The 15,689-nt window shown below is 45.9% G+C and overlaps 1 protein-coding gene across 4 annotated transcripts in view; it reads left to right on the top strand.

Moving 5' to 3' along the window:
- The first annotated feature begins 559 nt into the window (after positions 1 to 559).
- Positions 560 to 15,689, top strand: part of Irf2 (interferon regulatory factor 2) — a 105,441-nt gene continuing 90,311 nt past the window's right edge. Inside the window, exon 1 of one of the 4 annotated variants that reach the window (XM_057753154.1) lies at positions 560 to 712. The gene's annotated coding sequence lies outside the window, so the exon portion shown is untranslated. Of the gene's footprint in view, positions 713 to 884; positions 1,002 to 1,064; positions 1,094 to 1,927; positions 2,212 to 15,689 lie in introns of those variants that run through there. The other 3 variants (XM_057753156.1, XM_057753157.1, XM_057753155.1) reach the window with 3 other exon arrangements.

Here is a 15,689-nt window from a genome sequence, read left to right as displayed (position 1 = left end):
GCACAGAGGTTCCGAACACTTAACCCACGGGTCAGGAAGGGTTGCCAGGCTTCCCAGGCGCCCCCTGGTCGGTCCCCGCCTTCAGGTAGGATGCAGAGTCAGGTAACTCCTTCCTTCCCTACGGTCACCTAGCTGGTGGCTAGATCCCGAGCCTGCGCCTGGCCCGCCACTTCTGGAGTCCCCACTCCAGCCTGGCCGCGGTGAAAATCGAGCGCCCCTCAGCGCGAGCCACACACTCACGCGCTGCCGCTTGTTGCTCCCCCGCAGCCGCGACGTGGGGAAGTGAAAATGAAATTGACTTTTCCGAGAAATGATGAAAGCCGCGCTGCCCGCCAATGAACAGCGGCGGCGAACTTCCGCACCTCCCGGCTGGCGGCTGGAGCCCTCCCTCTGCCTCCACCTCCGGGTTGCACAAGCTTGAAACAAACACTGGGGAGGAAGGGCGGGGAGGGAGGAGGGCGGAGGGGGAGCGAGGGAGGGAGCGGGGCCGGGAGAGGGCGGGGGTGGGGGGATTTCCAGCCTCGGCTCCTCGCAGTTTCCTCTCCTTGTTTTGCTTTCGATCTGGACTGTTCTCAGGCAAGCCGGGGAGTAACTTTTAGTTTTGCTCCTGCGATTATTCAACTGACGGGCTTTCATTTCCATTTTACACACCCTAACAACACTTACACCTTGCGGGATTGTATTGGTAGCGTGAAAAAAAGCACACTGAGAGGTAACATTTTTTTCAAATAATAGTTGTGACTGTGCGTGTGTTTTCTCTCGAGGGCATGTTGATGGGGACAGGAGGAGCTCTGTATGTATGTGCGTCCTGATGCTTTGACACGATGTTTTGCAGACGGAAAATGCCGGGGTTCATAAATATTAATACCGATTTTTGGAGGAAGAGTCGGCGCAGTTATGGATCATCTGATTTTAGGGGAAGCAGGGTCTGCTGCTGTTGCTGCTGGTACTGGGGCTGCTGAGGCTGCAAGGAGGAGGAGGAGGTAGAGAGGGAGGAGGAGGTTAGTGGAGGTTTAATTTCACTTTTGGATTTGCAGATGCGAAGAGGTGGCTCCATGGACACAGATCTGCTCTGTGTGATTCTGCGCCCCAGGTGTCGTGCGTTGTGGGTGCTGGTCCGCTGGAGTCGGGCCTCATTTAAAATAATATTGGGTTGTGTGTCTGCGTGTGTGTGTGTGTGTTTACAGACACTGTCGCCACCAGGTCCGAAGAAGGGAACAGGGGTTCTTCTCGGTGCCCGGCAGCCCTTCTCTCCGGGCAGTCTCTGGTGTAAATAGACTGGCACCCGCGGTCCCCAGATACCCATGCCCGGGCAGTGGCCACAGTAAACTTGATGGGTGCCATGAGACGCTCCCGGGATGCGCTCGCCCGCGGGGCTCCGGATCGGGTGACGGGCGTCGGGTGCCAGCGGCCACTCGGGCCGGGCGGGCTCCGCGCGCGGCTGGGCGCGGGCCTGGCTGGCGCGCCCGGCTTCCCGGGGGCTGGGCCGCCGCCACTCGCCAGGGACGTCGCGTCCTCCTACCCGCCGGCCAGCGCCTGGCCTGGCCTCGGGGCTTTGTCACTGCACTTGTCCCAGTGCTCAAGGCACCCGAGAGGCGCGTCCCGGGAGGGCTCTGTGCGCAGGGGTCACCTACCCCGGCGCGGCCTAGCTGCGAGCGCCTCCGGGTCCCCGCGGGCGCCCCCGGGCCGGCCTGGCGCGCTGGGCCCGACCCGCCTTGGCTACGGAACGGGCGAGGTGTGGGGGCGGGGAGCCTCCGGGGACCGTGCGGCGCCCCCGCGGGCAGGAGTTGGGGGCTGGCGAACCCTCGGGGGGTCTCCTGAGCTCGGTGGAGATCCGAGTGCCCGCCCCGTGCCCTCCGACCCGCTCCGGGCGCCGGGTGACATTCGCCCGCCAGCCGAACATGGTTGGTGCAGAGCCGCAGCCGCCACTTCCTCTCCGCCCCAGCGGCCCGGCTCTCTGGGCGAGCGATGCGGGCCGCGGCCAATCGCGGTGCCCGGCCAGTCCCCGCCACTCGGCCTTAGGGGCCGGCGCCCCTGAGTCGCCCGGGGAAGCCTCAGCGAGAGCGCAGGGCCCGGTCGTCGCAGCCGGTGCCTCCGCTGGGCCCCGGGTCTTAATCGTTGGCCACCCTCAGCCCCCTCGCCCCTTAGGAGCAGGGAAGAGAAGGAGGCCAGCAGCCTCAGCCCCGAGCCAGGACAGTGCTCGGGCACCAGGTGAGACGCCCGGGTCAACCGGTGGAGGCAAGACCCTTGGTGATCGGCTGTAAATAAGACACTAGGGGTTGGCAGTCGAGGTTGTCACTGGTCCGCTGCCCGGTTTGCAGACCTCCCTTAACCCCCTGTGTTGGAAACTTGGGGACATGTTCCTCCTCCTCTCCTCCCTCTGGTGTGGGCACTCCTTGTCCTTGGTTGTGTCTGTGACAGGGAGGCAGAGTGGTGCCGGGGTTAGCTTTCTGCCACTGGCCTCCGTGTGGCCGGGACTCCGGGCTGCTCTTGACGAATGGCTCCGGAGGGTGGAGGATAGTTAGACTTTCTGTTGTGCATTTTCAGGAATCACTGAGGTTGTCGTCAAAGCCTGAAGTCATTTATTAGTTCTTTTCCAGCGACTGACTGCAAATAACATTTGAAGTCTGTACTTCTCTGGTGCTTAAGGGCAGGTGCAGGGACGGGTCTGTTAGCCCACTGTTTACAGAAGGTGGATGACTGGATGGTAGACAGATGTACACTGCCTGGTCAGGGCAGGGCCCCAGAGGTCGCCCCGTTTAACTTCATCACTCGCACAAGTTCAGAATTACATGATTTTTCTCAACTCTCTCTCTTTTAACTTGGAGTGGGGGTGTCACAAAAACAGAAACCAATACAATCTTGGAATCTTGTCTTTTCTAAGGCAGATTCTGGCAAATGTTATATTTAGGACTTAAGTTGGCATCTCTTTTAAGGGCTAACTCTGGTACATCCATTGATTGACGAGGCAAAGTCCGGAATTTCACTGTAATTGGTGAATGATTATCATTTACAGCCTCGCTTGTGTAAGAAGTCAGCTTTTGTCCCGCATTAAGATCTCAGAGATCTTATCTGTTAACGATTTGTTACTGCTTCTTAAAATTAAACATATTTCCTTCTCAATGAGTTGTCCTTTTTTTCTGCTGACCTTCAAAAGTTAGGAAGAACTCCACATATTTCAGACTGACTTACCTGTAAAAATATCATCTTTATAAAAAAAATGAGGGTTTGTAATCAAACTGGAAGCAAATTAAGGCAAAAGAGGAATTGCCATAAATTCTTGACGGTTCTGTGAACTATGGCCTTACTTTTCTCCTACCCCACCTCCTGAAATACTTCATTAAGCAAATATTTAATATGCCAGAGCTAGTGAAAGCTGTTTAAATTTAGAAGTGGAATACTTAAAGCTTTCGATATTCAATATTTGATACACGTCGATTTCCTTGCAAACCCTTTTATTCTCAGCTTCATTTAGTAAAAGCTGTGTTTTATTTCTAGCCTTTTCACTTCAGTTTTTAAAAGAGCAAACAGACTGCTGAACCAACCGCACAGGGGCTATCACATCCCAGCTCCCTTATCTGCCTTCCACCAAACGGGCTGAAAGTAATCAAGAGAGAACTTATTTATACATTTGGCAAATATTTGTGGGACATGAACTGCCCGATACAGTGGTAGTCTGTGTGAATTTATCTGGAAGCGAGGAGGACAGCTAGCTTCCTCAGCTTCTACAAAGGCTGCCTTCTAGTCATAAGCTGACAACCAAAAATAAATACAGTAATTACCTTTGGGGGTTAGTCTCAGAAAGGTAATAATACATTCTACTTACAGGGCCGCTTTGGGGAACAATTGTGATACTGTGCGGGAAAGAACATTGTGTACATTTTAGCAATCTACAAATGTGTTACTCATTAACTTTGCAAGCTTTATTAGATTATTGTTAAGATTTATATATATATATGTAAAGCTTATATGTACACACATATATATGTATATATACATATGGAGGTGTGTGTCCTGGTACATACTTCTAATCCCAGTATTAAGGAGGCAGAAGCAGGAGGATTGTGCGTTCAAGTTCAGGTACAGATGGAAACCCTGTATTTAAAGTAAAAGTGGGGAATCACAATTAGGACGATACTTCTGGGGACCTATAAAATAATGGCAGAGGATTAAATAGCGGGCAACTATTATATGTGAAATTTCAAGAAAATATTTAACAGTGAAATACCATGTAAATGAAATTGTGTGTGTGTGTGTGTGTGTGTGCGTGCTAGGAGAAAAGTTAAGTGGTATCCATGGAGAGCAAATGGTATGGGAACAACGGATTTGGATGAATGTTTTCTTTATTTACTTATACATCAATTAAATTACTTTATCATAGTGAACTCACACAAATACTAGCCCAGTCCCAAACTCTCTGCATTTCTGTGAGCTTTTATACAGTTAGAATGGCCTTTCTGAAGTCATGGAGCTTCACTTGGGGGTTTATACTTCACCATTAATTCTATTTGTGTGCACTTATCTCCCACTAAAATGGAAACCTATAGCAGGGTTGAAAGTAGAGAACCATTAGCTTTACACCCTCGTTCATGACTCATGGTCCCCTTTGCCTACATTCTGTCCTTCCCTGTCACCTACTGTGACCCTTTCATGATCTCTTTTTTAAATAGCATTCGATACCCACACTTACAGTTGTGTCCATATGTGTTGCAGGTTAGGCTCTGAACATGAGAGACAACATCTTTTCCCTGTTTACAGGAGAGACAATACACAGGTCGCACCGTGCTGTGGCCTGAATTTCCTTCGCCGCTGTTTCAGACTCGTTAAGTGATGGCTGCGACAGATATGGCTTAGCTCTTGTCTATATTTAGTTGCATTGTCTTTGGAAAGCCTCGGGACACTCGGATTTACCGACTCCTCGAGTGCTCAACACTCTGTGTGTAAAAATAGTATGACATGACAGGTGAAAATAAACACCAATAGTGCATATTTATAATATATGTAAATATATAATCACATACACAGGTATATTTCTATGAAACAGCAGAAAGTATTAATAGTAGGGCCAGTTGTTTTCATCTGTATGGCATCCCACGTTCCTTCCTGAATAGGGGAGGGGATGAGCAGGACTTTCTACCTCTGTCTGTCCCAATCATGCCCTGCTCTCTGGCTTGCATGGATTAATATTTAGTTAGAAATATCAGCTTAATGTATAACTGGCCAACTTGAGGGGGTGTTAGCTGGTAGCGATTGTATCTGAGAAAGTTTGATCAAGCTTTGATTTTTACCTCCCCACCCCACCCTGTAACAAATTATGTGTCGATATCAGATTTAAACCTGAAACTATTATTTGAGAAGAAAATGCTAAAGAAAATACTACCCAGAAAGATACATGCCCCAGGCAGCTGCCACCCAACTGTGGCCATGTCATGAAGATTCCCCGGGCTTTCTCTGAATTAAGTCAAAGGGCTGTCAGGGAGCCCTTTAAATTGATTTCACTCTTTACCGATTCACCTTTGTATAGATTCTCTGACACAAATTTTGTTCGTTTAGGAAGAATTAATGAGACTAGACTTCTTTTTGCCACTTAGCCTCCTATGACTTCCAGTCAGAAATCCTGGCCAACTCAAGAAAGCTATTCTCATCAAATCTAGTAAATGTAATCCTATCCAAACATAGGGAAACCCAGCATGTTGGCACTCTGGGCAAGTCTGTATTAAGGTGACAGCCATGAGGTACTGGAACCAACTTGCGATTTCCCTCAGAACTTCAAGTTCTGCTGGCATCCAGGAGTCTCAAATCATTGCTTTAAGTGAATAGTTAGTTAAACGTAGCAACAAACGTATTCACTTATCAAACAACTTGTGGACAACTGGTCATGTACAAAACTTTGTTTAGAGGAAGGTGGATGGGCTCAGAATCCTAGAATTCACTACACACACACAATTTATATACATACAAAAGCATAGTACATGTATATAGATTACTTAATTTCAAGTTCTGTTCATATAGAATGTAAACATAAATTGATTTGTTTAAAATAATATAGATCACACACAGAGACACATACACACAACACACACACATGCATGCACACACACACACACACATATGTGTATGTGCCCTGAATTGAACCCAGAGCCTTGAGAATGTTAAGCAAGTGTTACACCCCAAGACTTGGAGATGACTTTTATTGCTTTTATTTATTCTTTAGTAACTTCCCCTTTTGGGACCTTAATTTCCATAAAATGTGGTTAGATAGTTCTGTAATCCTTAGGGGACCAGGAAATACATTTGTTTATTATTAAATGACCAAAGGAAAGGAACATTTAAAAACTATTCAGGATTCTTTAGATTTGAGACTGGCTACAGTCCTCAAGTCTAAATCTTTCAGACTTGAGCTTGGCTATAATCCATAGTATTATTATACATTATAGCATATAATATATCTCTTCGCTCCATCATTATGAACCTTTTGTTCCCTAGAGTGTGCCAGGTCCCTCAATTGTGTGGCCAGGGCAAAGGTGCAGAAGCACTCACTGTTCAAGGATTTCTTCCCAGGGTGAGTCTTCGGTCTTGGCCTGGGCTCAAAGGCTATGCCAAGCAGACAACAAGCAAAGGCCACTTGCTTCTACATTTTACATATTGTTTTGAATAGGGCTCCCTGTGTTGGTGCCGCCCATATTGACCTTAGGGATCCTGCCAAAAATGGTATTCACATCATGGTTGTCCTACGCTGACTTTTGCATTCTAAAGAGTGAAGAAAGACAGTGTCATATGGTGGCGCCTCCTTGTGCAGGAAGGTCATAGTTATGGTGGGTTCTTTCTCCTGTCTTGTTTGCTTCTGTTTTGGATTGTACTTCCCTTTATCAGCTCTGGTGAGCCAGAAAGAACTAGAGCTGAGCAAAGAGACACGTGGAAACACATAGGAGAAACAGGAGGCTCTTGGGGGGACTTCCTAAACTTTTTTTTTTTTTAAATCTTGAGAACATACCCAATGCAGTTGAACAGAGATCTTAATTTAGAATTTTGTGTGATAAAAGCCTGCCCAGTTTTCATTAAACAAACTTATTTTTGAGCAACAAGTACTTCCCATGCCATTTTTCAAAATAATTTATTTCCAAATGTACTTACCAACCTACTGCTATCCTGAGCAACAGTATTGGATGCCCATGCTTTAGGCAACCAAAAAGGAAGTAAACCAAAAGAACTTAATTGGTCCTTAGTGAGTTTATGCCTATCGGATTTAGGGACAACCCAAAAAAAGTCCTTTTGCAGACAGAAGATCTATCTGTTTTGGCCCTGTGAGCTTCACATCTGACTCACTCCCCATTTTATTGGGTTGACATTGTGAATGAGAGGGAGGTGCATACAGATTGCTTTATCTCAGCCAATATCAGGCATTTTTAATTCTGTTCTCCTTATCCTAGATTTACTGAAGGTGAAGAAAGAGCAGTGTGAGAAGGGAATGTCCTGACACCTAACTGTGGTGTTGGTAGGGTGGTGGAGTGGAACTGGGGAGCGTGCGTGCACACAAGGGGAGAGTGGGGGAGAGAAAGAGGAGAAAGCTGAAGAGTTGGTACTTGGTAGCGGAGGAGAGGGGAGAGGCAGTGAGCAGGTAGAAATTGCACAGCTGACTTGAATGGTTAGGATTTATCTTTATTTCATATGTATGAGTGTTCTGTCTGCATGGATGTCTGTGTATCGTGTGCTTGCCTGATGCCTGTAGAGACCAGACCAGGGTGGCAGATCCCCTGGAACTGGAGTTACAGATGGTTGCTAGCCTCTGTGTAACCTCTGGGAATCAACCTGGGTTCTCTGGAAGATGACCAAGCATTCTTAAACACTGAGCAATCTCTTAGGCTCCAAGTTTAGCATTTTAAATACTGTAAACATATCCCATGAAGTTAAGTTCCGGGAAATTCCTTTCATTGCAAAGTGTCAGCCACACTGTGTAGTGAAGGAAGGAGAGGTGCATGAGGTTGTTAGTACTTACTCGTGGGTGTGTTGAAATGCTGAAGGAGCCCCCTCTGTTGTCTTTGGGGTTAGACCTTTAACCCTGCGCAAGACAGAATGTGACATGGAGCTGCCAGGCAGCCGCTGCCTCTGTGCAAGTGAACATAGATTTACAGGTGACTGTCTTTTGGGCATGGTCAGAGTCACCTTAGAGGTATTGATGTTGAAGTTTTGGGGATGGAAGGACAGAGACTCACACTGTAAGGCCCCTAAACTTTATCTAGTCCCCACCCCCAGAAGATAGGAGACAACACAGCAAATCAGAAACACTGTGGTAGCTCTCATAGGCTATGTCTCCCAGACTGCTCTGCTTTGATTGGGTTTTACTCTTCTCCCATCCCAAGTTGTTTATATGGAAGCCAGAAAGCTGGAAATGAGACTGGACAGTATTGTGCTTCCTGCCAGCTCAGGTCAAGAGTGAACTGTGAGCTCCTTAGCTAGGTAGGTACCACAGGTCGCCCACTGTTGGGAAACCTGGTGAAGCATCATATAGCTGAAGCTTTACACAAAGAGGAGTTTTCTGGAATTTAGCTTAGTGATATATGCTCCCAGTGTTGAAAATGTTAAATGTTCTAGCCAGGCAGTCACAGTGGTGAATACTTGCTTCCCTAACATCAGGGAGGCTGAGGCAGGAGGATTGCTGCAAAGTTGAGGTGGTCTTGGGTACACAGTGAGCTCAGGGCTAGCTTGAATACAAAGTCAGCCTTTGTTTCAAGCCAAACAAACCTTAATGTAACAAGAGTTAAATGGTCTGTTCCATTAATGGTGCTTCTAGGAATCTACTTCCTTGAGGTGACTGGAGGTTAGAACAAATATTTATGGGTAAGGTAGTTTATTCAATTGGATTTCACTGTATAGAGACTTGTGAACCTTTTGAATAGCCAACAAGAGAAACACATGTAAATTATGGCGTATCTGGAAAGTAGGTAGTTTTTAAAAGTCATACTTTTGGCTAGCATTTAATGAGGGGAAATATTTATCATATATGTATTGGCTGGGAGAAAAGGATATTAGATTGTGCCCCTGCTCTTATTTTAAAAATTGTGCGAATTTTGTTTATGCAATGTTAAAAGATACTGGAAGAAAACAGTTTGATAGTAGGATATAGTTGACTCTCTTTAAGTACCCTCCCCCAAGACACTTTGTGTTTGTTTAAATTTGAGTCATCCATAGTTCCTTTCATGACTAGAGAAACGGTCTCAAGACAGTGCTCATGTGTTCCCACTGACCAAACTCTAGCAAGTGTGAAATTAGAAAAAGGAAATTGGGCCAGGTAGTTTGGGTGCTTGCCTTTAACTTTAGCACTCGAGAGGCAGGGGCAAGCAGATCTCTGTGAGTTTGAGACCAACCTGGTCTACAGAGTGAATTCTAGGACAGCCAGTGTTACACAGAGAAGCCTTGTCTCTGAAAAACAAACAATTAAAGAAAGAAAGACGACCTAGGAAACTGAATGTTGCGGAGCAGGATGCTAACTATTGACTTAACCATTCTCCATCTCACTCTGCTTCCTTATACAGATCCAGGCTCAGAATTGGGATGCTCCTAGCCAATGCTGGGAGGCACCATTGCCTTGCTATGCCAAGAACTAGTAATGGTCTATGATGTTATCCCATGAGACAATTCTGCCATAGAAACACAACACTGGAGAAGGAGACAAGAATTACCGTTATTTACAAGCAAGTCAACAAGAGGATCAGTGCAGTATTGGTCTCCACACCTAGACCCTGATGCATCGTGTTGGGGGCATTGCATGCTGTAGAGAAACTGTCCCTAGAGGGAGGAAGAAGGAGAGAGGTATGAAGAGAGAGACAGGCAAGGACACACAGAGAGAGCTCTAAACCTTTGCTCCTTTGAAATGGAGTGGAAAGGATTCAGGCTTCTTTTATGATATATGGCTCTTATCTAGTGATGTCCTCCAAGTTCTGTCCCTATCCTTTGTGTAGTAGAAATGCCTGGACAGACAGGGATTAGCTTTAGCAGCTGGGGACCCTCATTAAGTAAGAGGTCTGGACTAGGCTCTATTTTTTGGTCCTGTTGAAGAGATAAAAGGTTTTTTTTTCCCCATCAGATAAGAGCAGTTCATTTAGACAAATGACCACAGATCTACTTCTCAGGGTGTATGCAAATGAGGAGGTCTAGTGAGCATGGTCTTCCTTTACAGCCTACCCCTTCCCTGGTGACTTCACATGTCTGTTCTTTATCTGATGAAATATTAGAACAGTTTCACTCCAATTATGAATATAGTCCTATTTTATGATTGTGCTGAAACTTAGGTTAGGTGTATCAATCCTTAGTCCAGAAACTCGGGGGGGAGGAAGTTAATGAGGAGCACACAGTCCGGTACAAATACAACACAAGCCATGTGTTTATTTCTTGGTTTTAGTATCTATATTAGTAAAGTAAAAGAAACAGGTGAAATAATAAAATTTGTTTGACGCATTACTTCCCAAATGTTACCACTTTAGTATCAGGAGTGCAAAGATAATGTTACTTTACATTTCTTTTTAATAGTAAATCTTTAAAGCCTAGTGTGTTTTTTTTAAACCTGCACCTTGTCTTAATTGGACCTCACTAAATTCTGAGGGCTCAGCAGACACAAGAGGCTAGCTACCATAGTTGATGGTAAGGAGTGGAAGATGCAGAGAGCCTGGGGAGATGCTTAGTTGGGAGAGTGTCCCCTGCACAAGCATGAGGACCAGCGTTTGATTCCCAGCACCCACATAAAAAGCCAGGTCTGATGGTCCACATTTGTAATCCTGACACTGGAGTGCTGGAGTCAGGAGGATCACTGCCAGTGACAGGCCCTGTATCAAAAAAAAGGCAGACTGTGCCAGAGGAGTGATACTGAGTATTTCACACCCCCACATCCCCCCCACACGCACGCACGCACGCACGCACACACACGAGTGATGCTGAGTGATCTCCTGATACACACACACGCACGCACACACACACAGACACATGAGTGATGCTGAGTGATCTCCTGATACATGCACACGCACACACACACAACACACACACATGCGAGATCAGTGTCACTCCTCTGGGACAGTTTACCTTTTTTTGATACAGGGCCTGTCACTGGCAGTGATCCTCCTGTCCCCACCACCCCAGTGCTGGGATTACAAACGTGGACCATCAGATCTGGCTTTTTATGTGAGTGCTGGGGATCGGACTCTGGTCCTCATGCTTGTGCAGTGTGTGTGTGTGTGTGTGTGTGAGAGCGGGATGTGGGGGTCTGGGGACAATTTTAATATAAGAACGGAGCTTAGAAGGACTAAAAGGAAGTAGGTAAAGCCTTCTGCTTTAGCCAGAGCCTCATCACTCTCTTTCGGCCTCTTATCATAAGCCTGACTTGATTTCTTCAGCCGAAAACAGTAAGCACTCTGAATGGCCACAGAAACAGCACACAGCACATGCTGTTCCTATGGCTTCAAGCTGTGTGCATACCTGAGTGTTTGCGGGCCTCTGGGTGTGTTGTGAAAAGCTTTGGTTATTTCATTTTTCTCATCTCCGTGATGTGTCACTTGAGACCCGGGATCATGTGCTTCTCTGCATTCCTCGCGGGCACTTGATGCGCCGTAAGAACTAGATAAATATTTGCTGCGTTGATTTTCAGTTTAGAGCAAAGGTTAGCTCAGAAAGCTGAGATCCAGCCCAGAAGGAGTGAGGTCGGCTTTGTGTTAGAAACCTGTTGGTATGTGTATCTAGCACATAGGCAAGGAATCTTGTCACCTAGCAGGGGCCTTGTCGCTGTGTGTAAGAGGTCCAACAGCCGTAAGATGAAAAAATCGCTCAGCTTTTCTTTTTCGTACCACGACTCTTGAAAGAACCTGACATTTCATTCCCAGTGGTGATAGCTACACCTTTTTTTTTTTTTTTTTTTTTTTTTGTGAATATAAATCTATTTGGTGGTAAACTGGAGATGGGCTTCCAAGAGCTGCTGCTCTCTGCATGGATAAAACTAGCTGCACCTTTGTTATCATCATTAACAAACACTTCCGGCCCTTAACCTGTGCAGTGAAATTCTTTGGAAATCAAGTGCGTTTTATAGCTGCCTCTGTTTGTTCCCTTTGGCTTTAATTGTTTGGGCTCAAGCACCAGGCCTGTCTGCAGAGCTCGGGCCATTCATTTTCACTGAAGCCAACCTAAGAAATGCTTAGGTAGCCTGTCGCTGCAAGATTAAATGTGACCTTCACGGAATTCTGTTAGCAGGGCCAGCAGCTAGAAAAATAAAGACCAAACCAAACCCTCAGCAACAAAACTCCCAGCTGTTCAGTGGGGCCGAACTTTCCTGATTATTCTCCTCCATAAAAACACAGCAGCAGATTGGTTTTAAGTGAATTCCAGTGGGTTTAGGGATTTGCAGCCGGCAGAAGAACAGAAAAATATAATCTCACTTTAGAATAATAATCCGGAAGGCAAGTCTACAGTGAGTGATTCTCAGGGGTTCTGGGATTTTCCTCGTCTGGGAGAGTTTAACTTCCGTGCACAGTTGGCCTCGCCTTTCAAGTTAAGGAGCCCTTAAGTGGGAAGGGAAAACCGCAATAGGGAGAGCATGAGCTTAGGGATGTGGGGCATGCTGGTACCTGTGGCCATGTTGAGGCTCCCTTTTCTTCTCCCCACTGTAGAATGGAGGTAGAAGCTCGGGGAGCCTGTAAAGGAGGCCCCGGTCGGGACAGTACCTGAACTGCTTCTACTGCTTTGAGGTACACTGTACTGATGACGCGGGCATTCACACAGCGGCAGGAAAATGTTCTGGGAGAGGAATTGCTGGGGCCAGGCAGCTTCAGGGCAGCAAAAGATTGTTTATGGATTGATTTAGTAGTTTTTGAAAATCAGTACATTTACAGTTTGGGAGATGGGCTAGAGGAAAGCGCTCGGTAGAAAAAACCAACTGTTCTGTTCATGCGCTGAGTCATTTGCTGAGGAGGGAGATGGGGTTTGACCTAGCTAGGTACCTCCATCCCCAATATTGGGGCGCCTCAGTCGTCTATAGCAGGATTACTCGACTAGGCAACTAAAACATGGTTTTAGCAGCCACTAGAGATTATCTATGAGTCCAAAGGCCACATCACAGCTATCTCATCTTGTCAGGGAAGCCACAGTGAGCAGGACTTCTGATCAGTGTATGTATCTTTTGGTTCTAGAAACCAGATTGTTGGTAGATTGTAGAACAGGCCTAAAAGCATAGACTGTTTTGATGTTGCTTCCTGTATCCCATGATGCTTCCACATGTAGCAGTGGCCATAGCGCTCCTGTCAGGGACCTGCTTTCTCTGAGGAAGCCTGAGGATAAGGCTGGTAGCTGTCCACACAGGATTCTTCCCTTTCGCTGAGGGTCGATGCAGCCGCTGATCCTGACTAAGCCATTCTGCCCTGAATCTCTCCTTGAAGGCTTGTGCCAAGAGAACCCACCTCTTGGCGTGACTAGTGGGGCTTCTCCAACCTGAGCTGAGAGACCATCACCATGAAGGGAAAGCTAGCCTTTAGTTGATCCAAAAAGCGCTACTCTCCTCTCTGTGTGTGTGCCTCTAGTGAATACTTCAAGTCACCTATGCTAAAAATGAGTGCTTTTCATCAGAGAAGACCGAAGACAACTGTGGCAGCAAGTGGCGGATTTACAGATAGATGCCTCCTTGTCACCTCTCAATTGCAAAATTTAAGTCATAAGATTTGCCCTCTCAGTTATCTTTAAGTGGACAGTTCAGTGGCCTTAAGATTATTTATAATGTGTGTAACCATCGCCACTAACCATTTCCTGAATTAAAAAAAAAAAATCATCTGAACCAGAAACTCTCTTCCGTATTCAGCAATCACTCTGCTTTTCTTAGTCCCTGGAAGCCACCGTTCTCCTTTCTCGGCAAACTTGACGCCTCATGGTGGTGGAAGCATTCCATGTTTGTCTTTTTTTTTTTGTGTGTGTGTGTCTGACGCATTTCATTCAATAGCCTACTTCCTTTGTTCATCCTGGCAATGGCATGTGTCAGACCAAAAGATGTTCTCATGCTTTGTTAGTCCAGCACCTGTCGGTGGACGCGGGCTGTCATTACATCTCGGCTCTTCTGAGCAATGCTGCTGTGAACATGGCTGTAGACAATATCCGCTGAGGGTGTTTCTACCTGGACATCTATGATTTCTTTGCTCTTTTCTCTCAAAAAAATCTTTTAAGACTATACTGTAAACCATTTTAGAATTTGTAAGTTTATTGAGTATGGTTAAAAAAAAACCTGTGACCAAATTTAGCCTAAAACTTACAGTGACAGGCTTATAGTTCAAAAGCTATACCTAGGTAATCTTTGTTCACTACAACTTAGTATATATGTGATTCAATTCTTATTTAGATTATGATGTATATGTAACTTGGATTTAACTCTTGTTTAAAAATAGATCTACTAGGAAAAGTTGATGCTTTTCAATAGCAACCATGCGACTTGCTTCCATCTTGTCTGATGACTTCATCAGAATAAGCAAGCATGTGGCTGACAGCCATCTTTACTAAGGTTAAAAGAGTATACGCTGTGTCATTTCACCACTGTCTTGATTAAGATAGCCACGTGGCATAAACCAACTAAAGCAACACTTATAAAACTTCTTAGTCCTACTGAGTTGCCTGCTTATCATTGTATCTCCGTTTTAGACTACGGAGGCAACAGTATGTCTCCAGATTGTCCTGAATTAGGATGCTAATAGCATAGTCATGAGTTCAAAATTTTAAATTTCTTTTGTCATCTTCTAAGTATAGACTTAAATGTGCTTCTCATTGTACTGACAACATCTCTGTCCAGTCTATATAAGCTATATAATCCAGCCGTCTGGATAGAGGAAAGAATGTTCATTCTTTTAACCCCAAACCATAGCTTTTGTTATGGCTTGAAGGTGTGAGTCTACTGCTTTTTCCATGATGTGGATTTCACTACAGATTACAAACAGTGGTCATGTGTCTAAAACTTTTATTGTTCCTTTTTATTTTTATAAACTTTTCGGGAAGTCATGACTTGTATCCATCTGTCACAGGTCAGACAGACTCCAGATAAGTGCACCTGTCAATAAACAGCCTCAGTTTCCCCACCTGCCTATCTCTGAGAGTGGGATCTCTCTTTGTCCCATGGCCTTGGGACTCCAAGTACCAGAATTTGGGGCCTGGAAGTTTCAAGTGTACACCCAAGTTAAAAATTTCCCCCAAACTTCTTAATTTTACCTTCTGTCTCTAGTCTGTATCTGTCCCCACGCCTCCGCAGGTTTCCAGTCGGCTGCAGACCTCCCCAAAACTGCCTGTAACGCTGCAGCCCTAGATCCTAGTTCACAGACTGCTCCGGGGCTTGCCTGCTCTTCCCTAGTCCAGATTGGTCCCGCAGAACATGGGCAGTGAGCATCTCAGAAGCAGATGTGATGTCCTCCAGCCCGCTCTCCTCTTTCTTACATCTCAGCCTTCCCGAAACCTGCCGACTTCCTAATTTCGCTAAGAAGCATTACACAAGAGATTGGTTTACCCCTTACTATCAGCATAAAGGCCGGAATGTTAGGTCCTAGGAACCACTGAACTGTTTTACATAGTTACTGTACCATTTTCTTTTTATGCTTCTTCTTGAAATGCACACCAGTTCCAAGGACTTTGCCTCTTCCCCAACACGTGTTGCTTTTTAGGGGCTATTTGTACTTCTCCTTTTTAAA

This window comes from Chionomys nivalis, chromosome 20 (assembly GCF_950005125.1).
Source record: "Chionomys nivalis chromosome 20, mChiNiv1.1, whole genome shotgun sequence".
NCBI classification, from domain to species: domain Eukaryota; kingdom Metazoa; phylum Chordata; class Mammalia; order Rodentia; family Cricetidae; genus Chionomys; species Chionomys nivalis.
Note: the sequence above shows the minus strand (reverse complement) of the source record. Positions and strands in the feature narration are given on the sequence as shown.